The sequence below is a fragment of the Scyliorhinus canicula genome, chromosome 2 (genome assembly GCF_902713615.1).
Source record: "Scyliorhinus canicula chromosome 2, sScyCan1.1, whole genome shotgun sequence".
NCBI lineage: Eukaryota > Metazoa > Chordata > Chondrichthyes > Carcharhiniformes > Scyliorhinidae > Scyliorhinus > Scyliorhinus canicula.
In genome coordinates, this window is record NC_052147.1 from 162,798,414 (window position 1) to 162,814,407 (window position 15,994).

Consider the following 15,994-nt stretch of genomic DNA (forward strand, 5'->3'; position numbering starts at 1 on the left):
TCTGACCTCTGCTCATTTATATATCATGCTATATGCACCAATTTGCATTCAGATACCACACATAACAATAAAACCAACTTGCTAACACTGACAGTCAGCAGCCGCCTCTTACCCTCAGCTCCTGGCGAGTTGGATGTTTTGCTCAGTTTTCACTCTCTGGGCATTTCAGGGGAGCAGTTGATCGCCGCCTGATGATGCTTTCTGTAATGCTGATCACTTCCTCGTGTGAAGGTTGAGTTTTGAATGTGTGACGACCTGCGGAGGAGCCCCAGCAATGAGCTGACTCGATGGCGGGATCGCCTCAGAGCTGGACAATCTCGAGCTTGGAGGGACACGCCCGCAACTCCACCAAGTTTGTAAATTAAAAGCAGACCCGAGAAGAGTCTGAAAATATCAACCTGCTGAGCTCACTGGGCGCCTGTCCAAACCTTACTCGGAGCGGTAACGTCCCTCACTTTAACATTGCTTTAGTAGAAGAGACCTGAAAACCAGCTCCATCATACTCACACATTTCCATTCTTCTAAATGACGGCAAATGTGGGCAAATTTGTAAGAATTCGTAATAACAATATAATGAACAATCCTGATGTGAAATTGGGTGAAATAGTAAAATGTGAAGGCAAGGCACCGGTGCATTAAGGAGCTTCGCCGCGAAAATTTATCTTGTTAACAAAGTTGAAACCTCTGTGATGAAAGGGAGAGTGGGGTGTGAATAAAAAATTGTCCAAGGAACAGACAGCAGAGTTGATTTTCAGACTGGAGTTTCTAGAGCCAGTGCTTTTCTTGATAGGTATTAATGACCTGGATTTGAGTATACAGGACATCATTTCAAAATCTGCAGATGATACAAACTTGGAAAATACAGTAAAGGATAAGAGAGTAATAATAGATTTCAGGAGAATGTGGATTAGTGAAATGGGACTTGGTAGATGAGCATTAATGTAGAGACGTGTGAAGTGATTATTTAGACTGGAAGAATGAGCTGAAGGATTGCCCTGATTTTATGGTTAGTGAGACCTCAATCACCATTCACTCTTTTACAGCTGGCCAGAGGTCTTTCCAGACTTTTGGGTGGCAACCTACTGTCACTGGAGATCAGAGTTTGGTGGAGGCAAAGTCAATGATGGCTTTCAAAAGGACATTTGATAATTACCAGAAGGGAAGAAAAGTTTGCAAGGTTATAGAATAAGGGTAAGTGAGACTGACTCAGTTACATGGCCGCATAGTGGCAATCGCAGTGTTAATGTGAGCCTACTTGTGACACTAATAAAGATTATTATTAGCACTGTTGCTTCAGATTGTCAGGGGCCCAGGTTCAATTCCTGGCTTGGATCACTGTCTGTGCAGAGTCTGCACGTTCTCCCCATGTCTGTGTAAGTTCCCTCTGGGTGCTTCGGTTTCCTCCCACAAGCCCCGAAAGACATGCTGTTAGGTAATTCTCCCTAAGTGTACCCAAACAGGTGCCAGAGTGTGGCGACTAGAGGATTTTCACAGTAACTTTATTGCAGTTTTAATGTAAGACTACTTGTGGCAATAATAAAGATTATTATAACTATAGCAGAGAGCTGACATGGTAACAGAGAACTGAATCACCTCCTTCTGTGCCCCATCACGCTCTGATTCTGTGATCTTATCTAGTGAGGCACCCTCAACAGGAGACCTGTCGCATAAGCAACATCAAATCAATCAAATTGAAGAATCCTCACTGAGACAGATCGTAAACCAGGAGCCGCACGGTAGCATGGTGGTTAGCATAAATGCTTCACAGCTCCAGGGTCCCAGGTTCGATTCCCGGCTGGGTCACTGTCTGCGCGGAGTCTGCACGTCCTCCCCGTGTGTGCGTGGGTTTCCTTCGGGTGCTCCGGTTTCCTCCCACAGTCCAAAGATGTGCGGGTTAGGTGGATTGGCCATGCTAAATTGCCCATAGTGTCCTAAAAAGTAAGGTTAAGGGAGGGGGGGGTTGTTGGGTTACGGGTATAGTGTGGGTTTGAGTAGGGTGATCATGGCTCGGCACAACATCGAGGGCCGAAGGGCCTGTTCTGTGCTGTACTGTTCTATCTATAAGTATACATTAGAATATTTAACTCTCTGGAGAACTGTACAGAATGTGAAATAAAGAACATGAAATGGGAGTGGACAACAAGGACCAACCAAGGGAAAAGTATCGTAAATTATTTTTTAAATCTCAAAAAACTCTGGGCGAAATTCTCCGCCCCCCACGACGGGTGGGAGAATAGCGGGAGGGCCTTCCCGACATTTTTGCCGCCCTCCCGCTATTCTCCCACCCCCCCGCCGAAGTCCCGACCCGAATCGCTGCCGCCGTTTTTTTACGGCCGGCAGCGATTCACAGCTGTTAGATGGGCCGAAGTCCCAGCCCTTTCCGCCGTTTTCACGAACGGCAAACACACCTGGTCTTGCCGTTCGTAAAAACGGCGTCACCAACTCGCTTTTTATAACCATGGCACCGATTGGCACGGCAGTACCACGGCCGTGCCAAGGGTGCCATGGGCCCGCGATCGGTGGGCACCGATCGCGGGCAGCGGGCCCGATGCCCGCGCACTACTTGTCCTTCCGCCGCCCCGCAGTATCCATTCGCGAGGCGGCTGAGGGGCAACCCGGCCCGCGCATGCGCGGGTTTCGCGCAAAAACGCGATGACGTCACCCGCGCATGCGCGGGTTGGAGTCTTCCAAACTGCGCATGCGCGGCTGACGTCATATGACGCATCAGCCGGCGCTAACTCCGGTAAGCGGGCTTAACGATTTTCGTTAAGCCCGTCTTGCCGGAGCCTACGGCGTCGGGCTGCTAGCCCCGACCGGGGACCAGAACCGGTCCCTTGTCGGGAAGGGGCGCGCTGCCGTAAAACCCGCCCGGGTTTTACGGCAGCTTTACGATTTCTCCCGTTTTGGGAGAATCTCGCCCTCTATGTTCGGAAGGAATGCAACTCGGGCAGCATAATCAAAGACCCCTCCCACCCGTCATACTCACTCTTCCAAATTCTTCCATCGGGCAGGAGATACAGAAGTCTTAAAACATGCACAAACAGACTCCTAAACAACCCTCTTATGGACTGACCTCATTAACAATACACCCCTGTATGCTTCATCCGATGCCGGTGCTTATGTAATTACATTGTGTACCTTCTGTTGTCCGATTATGTATTTTCTTTTATTTCCTTTTCATTTCATGTACTTAATGATCTGTTGAGCTGCTCGCAGAAAAATACTTTTCACTGTACCTCGTACATGTGACAATAAACAAATCCAATCCAATCCAATCCAACTCTACACTTATATCTACATGTCTAATGATCAGTAAATTCAGTAACTGTTCTGGCCTTGTTTCAATGATAATTCTCTTAATCAGGTACAACTTAGAGCAGCTCCTGGAGGAACAGGGCAAATCATCCACCTACTTTCAGATTTCCGCATTTAAATTTTTTTTTATTTTTTAATAAATTTAGATTACCCAATTATTTTTTCCAATTAAGGGGCAATTTAGTGTGGCCAATCCACCTACCCTGCACATTTTTTTGGGCTGTGGGGGCTAAACCCACGCAGACACGGGGAGAATGTGCAAACTCCACACGGACAGTGACCCAGAGCCGGGATCGAACCTGGGACCTCAGCGCCGTGAGGCGGTTGTGCTAACCACTAGGCCACCATGCTGCCCTTGATTTCTGCATTTAAATGGGCATTTTCAGACTCAGGAAGCTGTGGTTCTATTTGCTCCATAATCACAATGAGTGCTGTTGGACTCATTGTTATCCCACTCACAAAATCTTAGCCAAGCAAAACTAAGTTGCACAATTTTGAAAGGAATGCAGGAATGGAGACCTGAGGTTGGATGTATACAGATCATTGAAAGTAGCAGGATGAATTGAGAAGACTGTTAAAATGCATACAGAATCATTAGCTTTATAAATAGAGGCATGGATTACAAAAGCAAGAAAATTATGGGGCGCGATTCTCCGCTTCCCACGACGGGTCGGAGAATAGCGGGAGGGCCTTCCTGACATTTTTCCCGACCTCCCGCTATTCTCTCTCCCCCCCCCCCCCACGGCCGCCCCACAACACGAATCGCTGCTCGCCGTTTTTTACGGCGAACAGCGATTCTCCCCATGCCGATGGGCAGAGTTCCCAGGCCTTTACGGCCGTTTTCACGAACGGAAACACACCTGCTCTCACCGTTCGTGAAAACGGCCGCAAAGTGCCGTTCCGGACAACCATGGCACCGATTGGCACGGCCGCATCACGGCCGTGCCAAGGGTGGCATGGGCCCACGATCGGTGGGCACCGATCGCGGGCAGCGGGTCCGATACCCGCGCACTCTTTGTTCCTCCGCCTCCCCGCAGGATCAGTCCGCGGGGCGGCTGAGGGGCATGACGGCCCGCGCATGAGCGGGTTTGATGCATATGCGTGATGACGTCATCCGCTCATGCGCGGGTTGGAGCCGTCCAACCCGCGCATGCACGGCTGACATCATCGTGCGCGTCAACCGCCATGACGCTTGCGCGCGGGCTTAGCGATGGTCACTAAGCCCGCAATGCCGTTCTTCATGGGGCCGCGCTGCTAGCCCCGACCTGGGGGGGGAGAATCGGGTCCCGGGAGGGGGCGCGGAGGCTGCCGTGAAACACGGCCAGTTTCACAGCAGCCTTTACAACTCTTCGCATTTGCGGAGAATCGCGCCCATAACATTTATCAAATATGGATTAAGCCTCAATTAGAGTGGCACAGTGGTTAGCACTGCTGCCTCACAGCCTCAGGTACCAGGTTCAATTACAGCCTTGGGTGGCTGCCTGCATGGAGTTTGTATGTTCTCCCTGTGTCTGCATGGGTTTCCTCCAGGAGCTTCGGTTTCCTCCCACAGTCCAAAGATGTGCAGGTTAGGTGGATTGGCCATGCTAAATTTTCCCATAGTGTCCAAAGGTTAGGTGGGGTTACGGGGATAGGACAGAGTGAGTCTAGGTAGGGTGGTCCTTCAGAGGGTTCTTCATTAAATGTTTTTAAGATAAAGATAGATACTTTTTTGTAGAATAAAGGGATTAAGGGTTATGGTGTTCGGGCCAGAAAGTGGAGCTGAGTCCACAAAAGATCAGTCACGATCTCATTGAATGGTGGAGCAGGCTCGAGGGGCCATATGGCCTACTCCTGCTCCTAGTTCTTATGTTCTTATGTCAGTGCAGATTTGAATTGCCAAATGGCCTCCATCTGCACTGTACGGATTCTATAAACAATTCTATAGAGATATGTCAAATTTTGGGAGGGTGGCCATATTTTATGACCATTTTAAGAGTCTTTGAAGCTGTGCAAAAGAGATCCATTCGTATGGTACCAGGAATGAAGGATTTCAGTTAGTAAATGGACTTTCTAAGCTGGGTTCCCTTTAGTATCGAGAAGGTTAAGAAGTGATTTAATAGAGTTCAAAATCAAGATTTTGACAGAGTCCGCAAAGAGAAAGGTTTTCCAATAGCAGAAGGGTTTATTACCAGAAGATATAGATTGAAGGTAATTAGCAAAAGAGTCAGAGGTGACATGAGGATTTTTTAATACAAGTTGTTCTGATCTGGAAGGCATGATCTGAAAGAATAGTGAACACAGATTCAGTATCAACTCTAAAAAGAATTGGATAACTACTTGAAGGGAACACTTTGTATGGCTACGGGGAAACAGCAGGGATGTGAGTCAAATTGAGTCACTTTTCCAAAGAGCCAGCACAGATATGATTGGTTGGATGACTTTCTGTGTTATGCAATTCTACGTTTCTATAAATGGAAACTCATTACTATCAGTAATGATGAAGCGTTAAGGGCTTTAAACCAAAGTGAAGTAACTGGACATCCTTGACTCAAACCTGTGTATTGTGGATGACTACATTTGTAGTTCATAAAATAACAAACAGTGCCTTGATTTCCCAATGTAAATTCATCCAGTGCTATTATTTCAAACGTTAGAAAGTCAATACTTCCAATAATACTTCTAATCAAATTTCCTGCAAAATCTGCAGGGAATTTTCATTTGCAAGTGCCAACAAACATGGTGCTCATTATACAGTTTGACAAACGAGTATGTATGTGGGTTGCCAATCTGCAGCTGATTATAATTCAATTTCCACAATTTGGAGCTTTCACTATCTTTCCTTTCCAATCCAGGAAAATCTTGAAATGTATCATTTGGATCAACCCACAACACGCAAATATTTGCAGACTGTATGGTTTTATAGTATAATGTATGTGCTGTTTTAGTACAGTAACTGAAATCATTCCTTTTTTTCGAAAATATTTTATTGAAGCATTTGTAATTTTCACAGTTTAACACATTAACATTTCTTAAACAACCACGCGGGCCGACATACGCAAAACACCTAACCAAACAAAAAACAGAAAACAACGTCCCCTACTACCCCCGCCCTATTCATTAATTACCCGTATACTAAGTTCACTGTCTTTATCTAACATTGCCACGCCTCCTGTTTTCCTCCCCCTCTTTTCCCCTCCCCCCTTACTGCTGACGTTCAATTTTCCTTGAAGAAATCGATGAACGCTTCCATCTGCGGGCGGACCCCTGAATTGATCCTCTCAAGGCGAACTTGATTTTTTCCAGACTGAGAAACTCTGCCGAATCGCTGACCCACACTCCTGCCTTTGGGGGCTCCGAGTCCCTCCCTCCCAGCAAAATCCGTCTCCGGACCAGCAAGGAGGAGAAGGCCAGGACATCGGCCATCTCCCCCCCCCCCACCCCACCCGATCCCTGGATTTTCCGATACCCCATATATTGTCAGTGCTGGATTTGGAGTTATCCTCTCTTCCAGGACTTCTGACATAACATCCGTGAATCCCTGCCAGAATCCCCTCAATGTCAGACATGCGCAAAACATATGTACATGGTTTGCCAGGCTACCCCCACACCTTCCACATCTGTCCTCCACCTCCTCAAATGTGATGCTTATCCGGGCTGCCATTTTGTGGGCCCTGTGGACTACCTTGAACTGGATCAAGCTAAGTCTGGCACACGACGAGGATGAATTGACTCTCTTCAAGGCTTTTTCCCACAGTTCAATTTCCAGCCCCTCTTCCCACTTCCTCTTCACCTCTCTGATAGGGGCCCCTTCCCACTCCATCAACTCCTTGTATATCTCCGAAACCCTCCCCTCTCCAACCCCTGTTTTTGACATCACCTTGTCCTGTAGTCCCCTCAGGGGGAGGCGAGGAAAGCTTCGAACCTGCCTCCGTACAATGTCCCGCACCTGAAGGTACCGAAACCCATTCCCACCCGGCACCCAAACTCCTCCTCTGGTGCCTCCAAGGTTGGAAAGCCCTCCTGGATGAATAGGTCCCCAAATATCTCAATCCCTGTCCACTGTCATCTCTTAAAGCCCCCATCCAGCCCCCCTGGGGCAAAGCGGTGGTTATCACAAATCGGTAACCACACTGATTATTAGCCCTGTCCAATCTCATGTGCTGCCTCCTTTGCCCCCACAACCTTAGGGCTGCCACCACCACAGGGCTCGTAGAGTACCGAGCTGGCAAAAACGGCAGAGGCGCCGTTAGTAAAGCTTCCAAACTCATACACTTGCAGGATGCTGCTTCCACTTGCTTCCAAACCAACCCCTCCCCCACTACCCACTTCCTGACCATCGATATGTTGGCCGCCCAGACTCTCTGCAACCCCGTTCCAGGAGTGCCTTTTTTACTTTCGGGGTTTTACCCTCCTGTACAAAACCCGAGATCGCTGCATTCATTTTCCTGAAAAAAGCGTTTGGGACAACAATCGGAAGACATTGAAAAAAGAAGAGCAGTCTCGGAAGGACCGTCATCTTCACCGTCTGGACCCTCCCTGCCAGCATCAGCGGGAGCATGTCCCCTCTGCGGAAGTCCCTTTTCATTTAATCGACTGCTTTGTCCAGATTTAACTTATGAAGCTGCCCCCAATTCTTAGCCACTTGAATAACCAGATATCTAAAACGCCTCTCAGCTACTTGAAAAGGTAACTCCTTCAGTCTCTTTTCCTGCCCCCATGCCTGGATTAGGAACATCTCGCTCTTTTCCATATTTAACTTGCAACCTGAATATCGCCCAAATTCTCCCAGTATCTCCATGATTTCGCTTCCCCCCCCCCCCCAACTGGGTCTGTGACATAGAGTAGCAAGTCGTCCGCATAGAGAGAGACCCTGTGCTCCACCCCAGCAACCCCCCCCCCCCCCCCCCCCCCCCCTCCCCTCCTCACTATCCCCCGCCAGGAATTCAATGATCTAAGGGCCATTGCTAAGGGCTCTATGGCCAGGGCAAACAATAATGGGCAGAGCGGGCATCCCTGCCTTGTCCCTCAACAGAGACTAAAGTATTCTGACCGGACTCAATTTGTTCTTACATTTGCCACCACAGCCTGATATAACAGCTAGATCCAATCCACAAATCCTTGCCCAAACCCAAACCTACCTACAATATCCCATAGTTACTTCCACTCCACCCAGTCAAGAGCCTTCTCCGTGACCTTGGCTACTGCCACTTCAACATCGCGCCCCTCCGCTGGCATCATTATAATATTAAGAAGCAGTCTAATGTTGGATGTCAGGTGCCTTCCCTTCACAAATCCCGTCTGATCCTCCCGATTACCTCCGGGACGCAATCCTCTATTCGGGTGGCCAAGATCTTTGCTAGCAATTTAGCATCCACGTTTAAAAGGGAAATTGGCCTGTACAATCAACAGCTCTCCGGGTCCTTGTCTCGCTTCAGGATGAGAGAGATTGATGCCTGTGATAGCGCTGGGGGAGCACTCCCAGCACCTTAGATTCATTAAAAGCCTTTCCGAGAAGCGTCCCCAGTAGCCCAGAAAACCTTTTATAAAATTCCACTGGGAATCCATCAGGTCCCGGGGCCTTATCCGATTGCATCGCCTCCAATCCGTCTATCACCTCCCCATAGTACAATTGGGCCCCCCAGGACTTCCACCAGCTCCTAATCTACCTTCGGGAACTCTAGACTCTCCAGGAATTTATTCATACCCTCCTCCCGACCGGGGGTTCCAACTCATACAGTCGACTATAGAATTCACGGAACACGTTGTTAAAGGCCCCCGGGTCCATCACTACCATCCCCTCATATCCTTTATTTTCCCTATTTCTCTCGCCACCTCCTGCTTCCTCAGCTGATGCGTCAGCATCCTGCTAGCCTTCTCCCCATATTCATATATTGCCCCTTTTACCCTCCTCAGCTGTCCCTCTGGCTTACCTGTGGAAAAGAGCCCAAATTCCATTTGGAGTCTCTGATGCTTCTTCGGGAGCTCCTCATTCGGAGACTCTGCATATCTCCTGCCCACCTGTAAGATTTCTCCTACCAACCTGTCCAGCTTGACCGTTCAGTCTTCGCCATGTGTGTCTGAATCGAAATACATTCTCCTCTAATAACTGCTTTCAATGCCTCCCACAACACCCCAGCCACGGTCTCTCCCATGTCATTGTTCTTTATATACCTCCGAATGGCCTCGCTCACAGATCTGCTCGTCCGCTAACAGCCCTGCATCTAATCTCCACTGCGGACGCTGGGAATTTCCTGTGTTTACCCGCAGGTTTGCTGAGTACTCAGTGTCCCCGGACAGGTGCCAGAATGTGGCGACTAGGGGATTTTCACAGTAACTTAATTGAAGCCTACTCGTGACAATAAGCGATTTTCATTTCATTTCATTTCCTCCACCCCCGCCAACAGTGTTTTATCCAGAACAAATAAATCTATCCTGGAGTATGCCTTGTGCACATGAGAGTAGAATGAATATTCCTTGCTCAGTGTCCTCTCGAATCGGCATGGATCAACCCCTCCCATGCGCTCTATGAACTCCCGCAGTTCTTTCGCCACTGTTGATACCTTCCCTGACCTAGAACTTGACCGGTCCATCCTCGGATCTAGATATTGTTGAAGTCACCCCGCGTAACCAACCTGTGCGAGTCAATGTCCGGGATCTTTCCCAGCACCTTCCTGACAAACGCATCATCACCCCAGTCTGGGGCATATATATTTACCAACACCACTGCCATTCCCTCCAGTTTCCCGCTAACCATAATAAATCTGCCTTTCGGGTCTGCCTCTACCTTCCCTACCTCCAATGCCACCCTTTTGTTAATCAGGATGGCCAACCCCCTTGTTTAAAAGTCTAGTCCTGAATGGAATACCTGTCTGACCCATCCCTTCTTCAGTCTAACTTGGTCTCCTAGCTTCAAGTGCGTCTCCTGTAGTATGGCCACGTCCGCTTTTAGCTGTCTCAAGTGTGCGAACACACAGGCCCTTTTGACCGGCCCATTCAGTCCACGAACATTCCATGCAGTCTGGTCGGGGGAGACCTGCCCACCTCCCCTGTTGATCAGCCATGACCTTCCCTAGGCCAGCCCTTAGCCCATGTCTCACACCTCCCCTGGCTCGCCCCTCGGCAGCCACCGCCATCTGGTCTCCACCTCCAATCTCCGAAAAGTCCCCTAGTCGTCAGCAGTCCCCCCCCCCCACCCCCCTCTCCACCCCCACTCCGCCTCTCTTCAGCTCTCCCCCCACTTTGCTCCCGTTAACCAGCTTTACCAGCTAGCCGAGCAGCTCCCCCCCTGGCTCCTCGCATCTTATCACCTGCTGGTTCCTCACACCCCCCCCCCCCCCCAAACTCTTCACATAAGTTCTCAAAACAATAGCAACAAATACAGAAAGCAAACAAACAATCCCCCAAGGTCTGGGAGCAGAGGCCTACCCCTCCTCCCTTTACAGCATCTTATCAGTCCCATCACCTTCAAACAGAGCCAAAAACAATAGAAGAAAAATCAAGCAGGATAAGAAAAACATTTTTGCGTGCAAAAACACAAACATCTTTTCTTTTTTCTTTCCCCCCAGAACATTGCAACTTAAAAACTCTTTTACTGTACCTCGTTACATACAGCAACGGATCAAAATCAAACCAATCTTGAGATATCCATATTTTCCTGATCCCCGCAACTTAAGTTACAGTGAAAGGCTGAGATGTTTTAAAATATAAAGCAATACAAAATTTATAACTCAGCCCACCACCATCTAGATTTTAAAGTCATTATGTCTCTACCAGATTATTGTCCTTCATGAAGACCGCCACTTCTTCTGCGAGCCAAAATATAGTTCCTGTTTCTCGTAAGTCACCCAAAGACGGGCCGGATAGAGCAGTCCAACTTTTATTCCCTTCACATACAGGGCCACATTAACCTTATTAAAACTCGCCCTCCTCTTTGCGAGTTCTGCTCCCAAGTCTTGATACACCTGGATCTCAGAATCTTCCCACATGTACCGTTTTGTCTGCCTGGCCAACCTCACAATGCGTTCCTTGTCCAGGAACTGATGCAGCCTCACCACCATCGCCCTTGGTGGCTCACGCCCCTGGGGCTTACGCATGAGCACCCTGTGAGCTGGTCCACCTCTCACAGCCTGTCGGACAGATCTGCCCCGAGCATCTTCTCCAGCATCTTCCCCACATACACACTGGCATCCGATCCCTCTTTTCCCTGGCAAACCGACAATCCGGATATTCTGCCTGAGAGAACGATTCTCCAGGTCCTCCACCTTCTACAACAGCTGTTTCTGCTGATCCTGTAGGATATTCATTTCCATTGCCATCGCAGTGTGCTGCTCCTCTTGTTCTGCCGGCAGCTCCTGCAACTTTTCGATCGCCTGTCCCTCGGTCGTCACTTTCTCTTCCACCCGGTCGACCGCCCTCTTAATTGATGCCATCGCCCGGGTCAGGTCCTCCGCACACTCCTTACGATGCCGTGCGAACTTCTCATCCAAGTATTTGACCCGCTGATCCATCGTCCATTGAGCTGGCGTGGTCAAACCTTGCTTCTCTGCCATTGCATCCACCTGTAGCCATCTGGGATGGCCACTTCCAGAACACAAAATGGACGCTCACATAGAATGTGGGGAAATGTGGACAATGCTAGACAGCAAGCAGGCACAGAGCCTGAATGTATATTTGCGAAGCAGTTACCAGATGGAATCGAAACTCTGGGTCGATTTGCATATTGATGTCCTATCTCCAAGGAACAAAGGACTAATACTCAGGTAGTCGATACTGTTACAGACATCCCAGCACCAGAATGAAACAAACAAAGCCCGGCCAACGGCCACCTAAGACACTCCCAGCCATCAGGGCACCCACCCCTTTATTGGTTAAGATCGATGACAATGATCGACAAGCTGCCCAATTACTTGAGACCAAGTTTAAGGCCCGCCTAAAAGCGTGCAAAGTCCCTCCAATTATAAGAAGAAACCCCCACGAGAGATTCTCTCTCTTGGATTTGGCTCTCAGGCAGAGAGACCCATCCACCAGCATCACCAGAGGCAAATAAGTTCAAGGTCAACGCTCGCAACCAGATGGACGACCTTAGCTGTTTTCCTGTTACCTCATCGAACCCAACAGCCTCAGATCCGAACAACGGCCATTGTTCCTTTGACTAAGTGGGCACCCGAAGTTAAGTATAGGCATTAGCGTTAGAGATAGTTTAGTTTGTAGTACTGTTGTGCATGAGTCGATCTCACTGTGTGTGTAAATAAATAGTATTGACTTTGAACTAACTAACTGGTGTATTGGCTCTTTGATCGGTATTCGGGTTTGAAACTTGTGGCGGTATCGAGAGATACCTGGCGACTCTAAGTGTAAACATGATTAGGATTAAGAAAGGCCATCATATTGACTGCCATATTTATAACCAAATAAATATAGCAACGCACCAAACTCTGGACTTCACTCCCAACCAACTTTTGATTTCTTCTTTTACAATTGTTTCTTGGGCGCAGCTCCATAAACGAGAGGTCATCCTCTTTTCCTCTCACTTTTATCCCCTTATGTTGAAAAATTCCCATGGAAATCCATCTTTAAAGCCGTTTAAAGATCACTAAGAGCGGGAGCTGCTAAATGTGTGACCAGTTCACTCCATAGTCGCCTCCGGAAGTCAACTGAAATCATTCATGATGGGTAACTTTATTTCTGGGAACTTTTAATGCTCCTGGGTGTAATCTAGTTAAAGGTCTTCACAGTTTGTGGACTTAACACTGCTAAAATTAAACAAATTAGCATTAGGCATTAGAAAAGGAGAATGGCACTTTTATTTAAACCCTGGCAGATATTCTTTGAAATCACCCAAGTTGTGGAAATTATTCTATTAATGTTTTTAACATGTGGAAGCAACAGAGTCTCCATGAAAGATATTTAAAAATTTGATGTGTGTGTACGTCCTAGGTCAATATTTATTGCCCATCCCTAATTAACCTTCAGAAGATGGTGGCGAACTGCCTTCTAGAACCCCTATAGTCCATGTGCTATAGATACACCCACAGTGCACTTAGGGAGAGAGTTCCAGGATTTTGACCCAGCAACAGTGAAGGAATGGAGGTATGATTCCAAGTCACGATGGGGTGTGAATTACAGGGGAATTTTCAGTTGGTGCTGTTCCCATGTATTTAAGACCATAAGACCATAAGACATAGGAGTGGAAGTAAGGCCATTCGGCCCATCGAGTCCACTCCGCCATTCAATCATGGCTGATGGGCATTTCAACTCCACCTCCCAGCATTCTCCCCATAGCCCTTAATTCCTCGCGACATCAAGAATTTATCTATCTCTGCCTTGAAGCCATTTAGCGTCCCGGCCTCCACTGCACTCTGCGGCAATGAATTCCACAGGCCCACCACTCTCTGGCTGAAGAAATGTCTCCGCATTTCTGTTTTGAATTTACCCCCTCTAATTCTAAGGCTGTGCCCACGGGTCCTCGACTCCTCGCCTAACGGAAACAGTTTCTTTGCGTCCATCCTTTCTAAGCCATGTATTATCTTGTAAGTTTCTATTAGATCGCCCCTTAACCTTCTGAACTCCAATGAATACAATCCCAGGAACGCCAGCCGTTCCTCATATGCTAGACCCGCCATTCCAGGGATCATCCGTGTGAATCTCCGCTGGACACGCTCCAGTGCCAGTATGTCCTTCCTGAGATGTGGGGCCCAAAACTGGACACAGTACTCCAAATGGGGCCTAACCAGAGCCTTATAAAGGCTCAGTAGCACATCGCTGCTTTTATATTCCAACCCTCTTGAGATAAATGACAACATAGCATTCGCTTTCTTAATCACGGATTCAACCTGCATGTTTACCTTTAGGGAATCCTCGACTAGCACTCCCAGATCCCTTTGTACTTTGGCATTATGAATTTTCTCACCGTTTAGAAAGTAGTCTATGCTTGGATTCTTTTTTCCAAAGTGCAAGACCTCACATTTTCTCACGTTGAAATGCATCAGCCATTTCCTGCACCACTCTCCCAAACTGTCTAGATCCTTCTGCAGCCTCCCCACTTCCTCAGCACTACCTGCCTGACCACCTAACTTCGTATCATCAGCAAACTTCGCTAGAATGCCCCTAGTCCCTTCATCCAGATCATTAATATATATGGTGAACAGCTGCGGCCCCAACACTGAACCCTGTGGGACACCGCTGGTCACCGGCTGCCATTCCGAAAAAGAACCTTTTATCCCAACTCTCTGCCTTCTGTCAGACAGCCAATCCTCAACCCATGCCAGTAGCTCACCTCGAACACCATGGGCCCTCACCTTACTCAGCAGCCTCCTGTGTGGCACCTTATCAAAGGCCTTTTGGAAATCCAGATAGACCACATCCACTGGGTTTCCCTGGTCTAACCTACTTGTCACCTCCTCAAAGAATTCTAACAGGTTCGTCAGGCACGACCTCCCCTTACTAAATCCATGTTGACTTGTTCTAATCCGACCCTGCTCTTCCAAGAAATTAGAAATCTCATCCTTAACGATCGATTCTAGAATTTTACCAACAACCGAGGTTAGGCTAATTGGCCTATAATTTTCCATCTTTTGTCTTGATCCTTTCTTGAACAAGGGGGTTACAACAGCGATCTTCCAATCGTCCGGGACTTTCCCTGACTCCAGTGATTTTTGAAAGATCTCAACCAACGCTTCCGCTATTTCTTCAGCCACCTCCCTCAGAACTCTAGGATGTAGCCCATCGGGGCCAGGAGATTTGTCAATTTTAAGACCTTTTAGCTTTTTTAGCACCATCTCTTTTGTAATGACAACCATACTCAACTCAGCCCCCTGACCCTTTATAATTTTTGGGATATTACTAACGTCTTCCACTGTGAAGACAGACGCAAAGTACTTATTAAGTTCTCCAGCCATTTCCTCATCTCCCATCACTAGCCTTCCAGAATCAGTTTGAATTGGCCCAATGTCTACTTTGGCCTGACGTTTGTTTCTTATGTATTGAAAGAAACTTTTACTATCATTTCTTATATTACTGGCTAGCCTGCCTTCATATTTGATCCTCTCCTTCCTTATTTGTCTCTTTGTTAACCTCTGTTTGTTTTTGTAGCCTTCCCAATCTTCTGATTTCCCGGTGCTTTTGGCCACTTTATAGGATCTCTCTTTTTCTTTGATACATTTCCTGACCTCCTTTGTCAGCCATGGCTGTCTAATCCCTCCCTGGATAATCTTTCTTTTCTTGGGGATGAACCTCTGTACAGTGTCCTCAATTATACATACAAACTCCTGCCATTTTTGCTCTACTGTCTTCCCTGCTAGGGTCTGCTTCCAGTTGATTTTCACCAGTTCCTCTCTCATGCCCTCGTAATTACCTTTATTTAACTGTAACACCATTACATCAGATTTTGCCTTCTCTCTTTCAAACTGCAGACTGAACTCAACCATATTATGATCGCTGCTTCCTAAGTGTTCCCTTACTTTAAGATCTTTAATAAAGTCTGGTTCATTACATAGCACTAGGTCCAGAATAGCCTGCTCCCTTGTGGGCTCCATGACAAGCTGTTCCAAAAAGCCATCTTGTAAGCATTCCATGAATTCCTTTTCTTTGGATCCACTGGCTACATTATTTACCCAATCCACCTGCATATTGAAGTCCCCCATGATCACTGTGACCTTGCCTTTCTGACATGCCTTTTCTATTTCCCGGTACATGTTGC

The 15,994-nt window shown here is 47.7% G+C and overlaps 1 protein-coding gene across 8 annotated transcripts in view; it reads right to left on the bottom strand.

The window, feature by feature from the left end:
- Nucleotides 1-304, bottom strand: part of LOC119960740 (collagen alpha-3(VI) chain-like) — a 314,544-nt gene extending 314,240 nt beyond the window's left edge. For all 8 annotated transcript variants that reach the window (XM_038788388.1, XM_038788372.1, XM_038788380.1 and 5 more), the window contains exon 1: nt 113-304. The gene's annotated coding sequence lies outside the window, so the exon portion shown is untranslated. The remainder of the gene's footprint in view (nt 1-112) is intronic.
- Nucleotides 305-15,994: the final 15,690 nt, after the last annotated feature.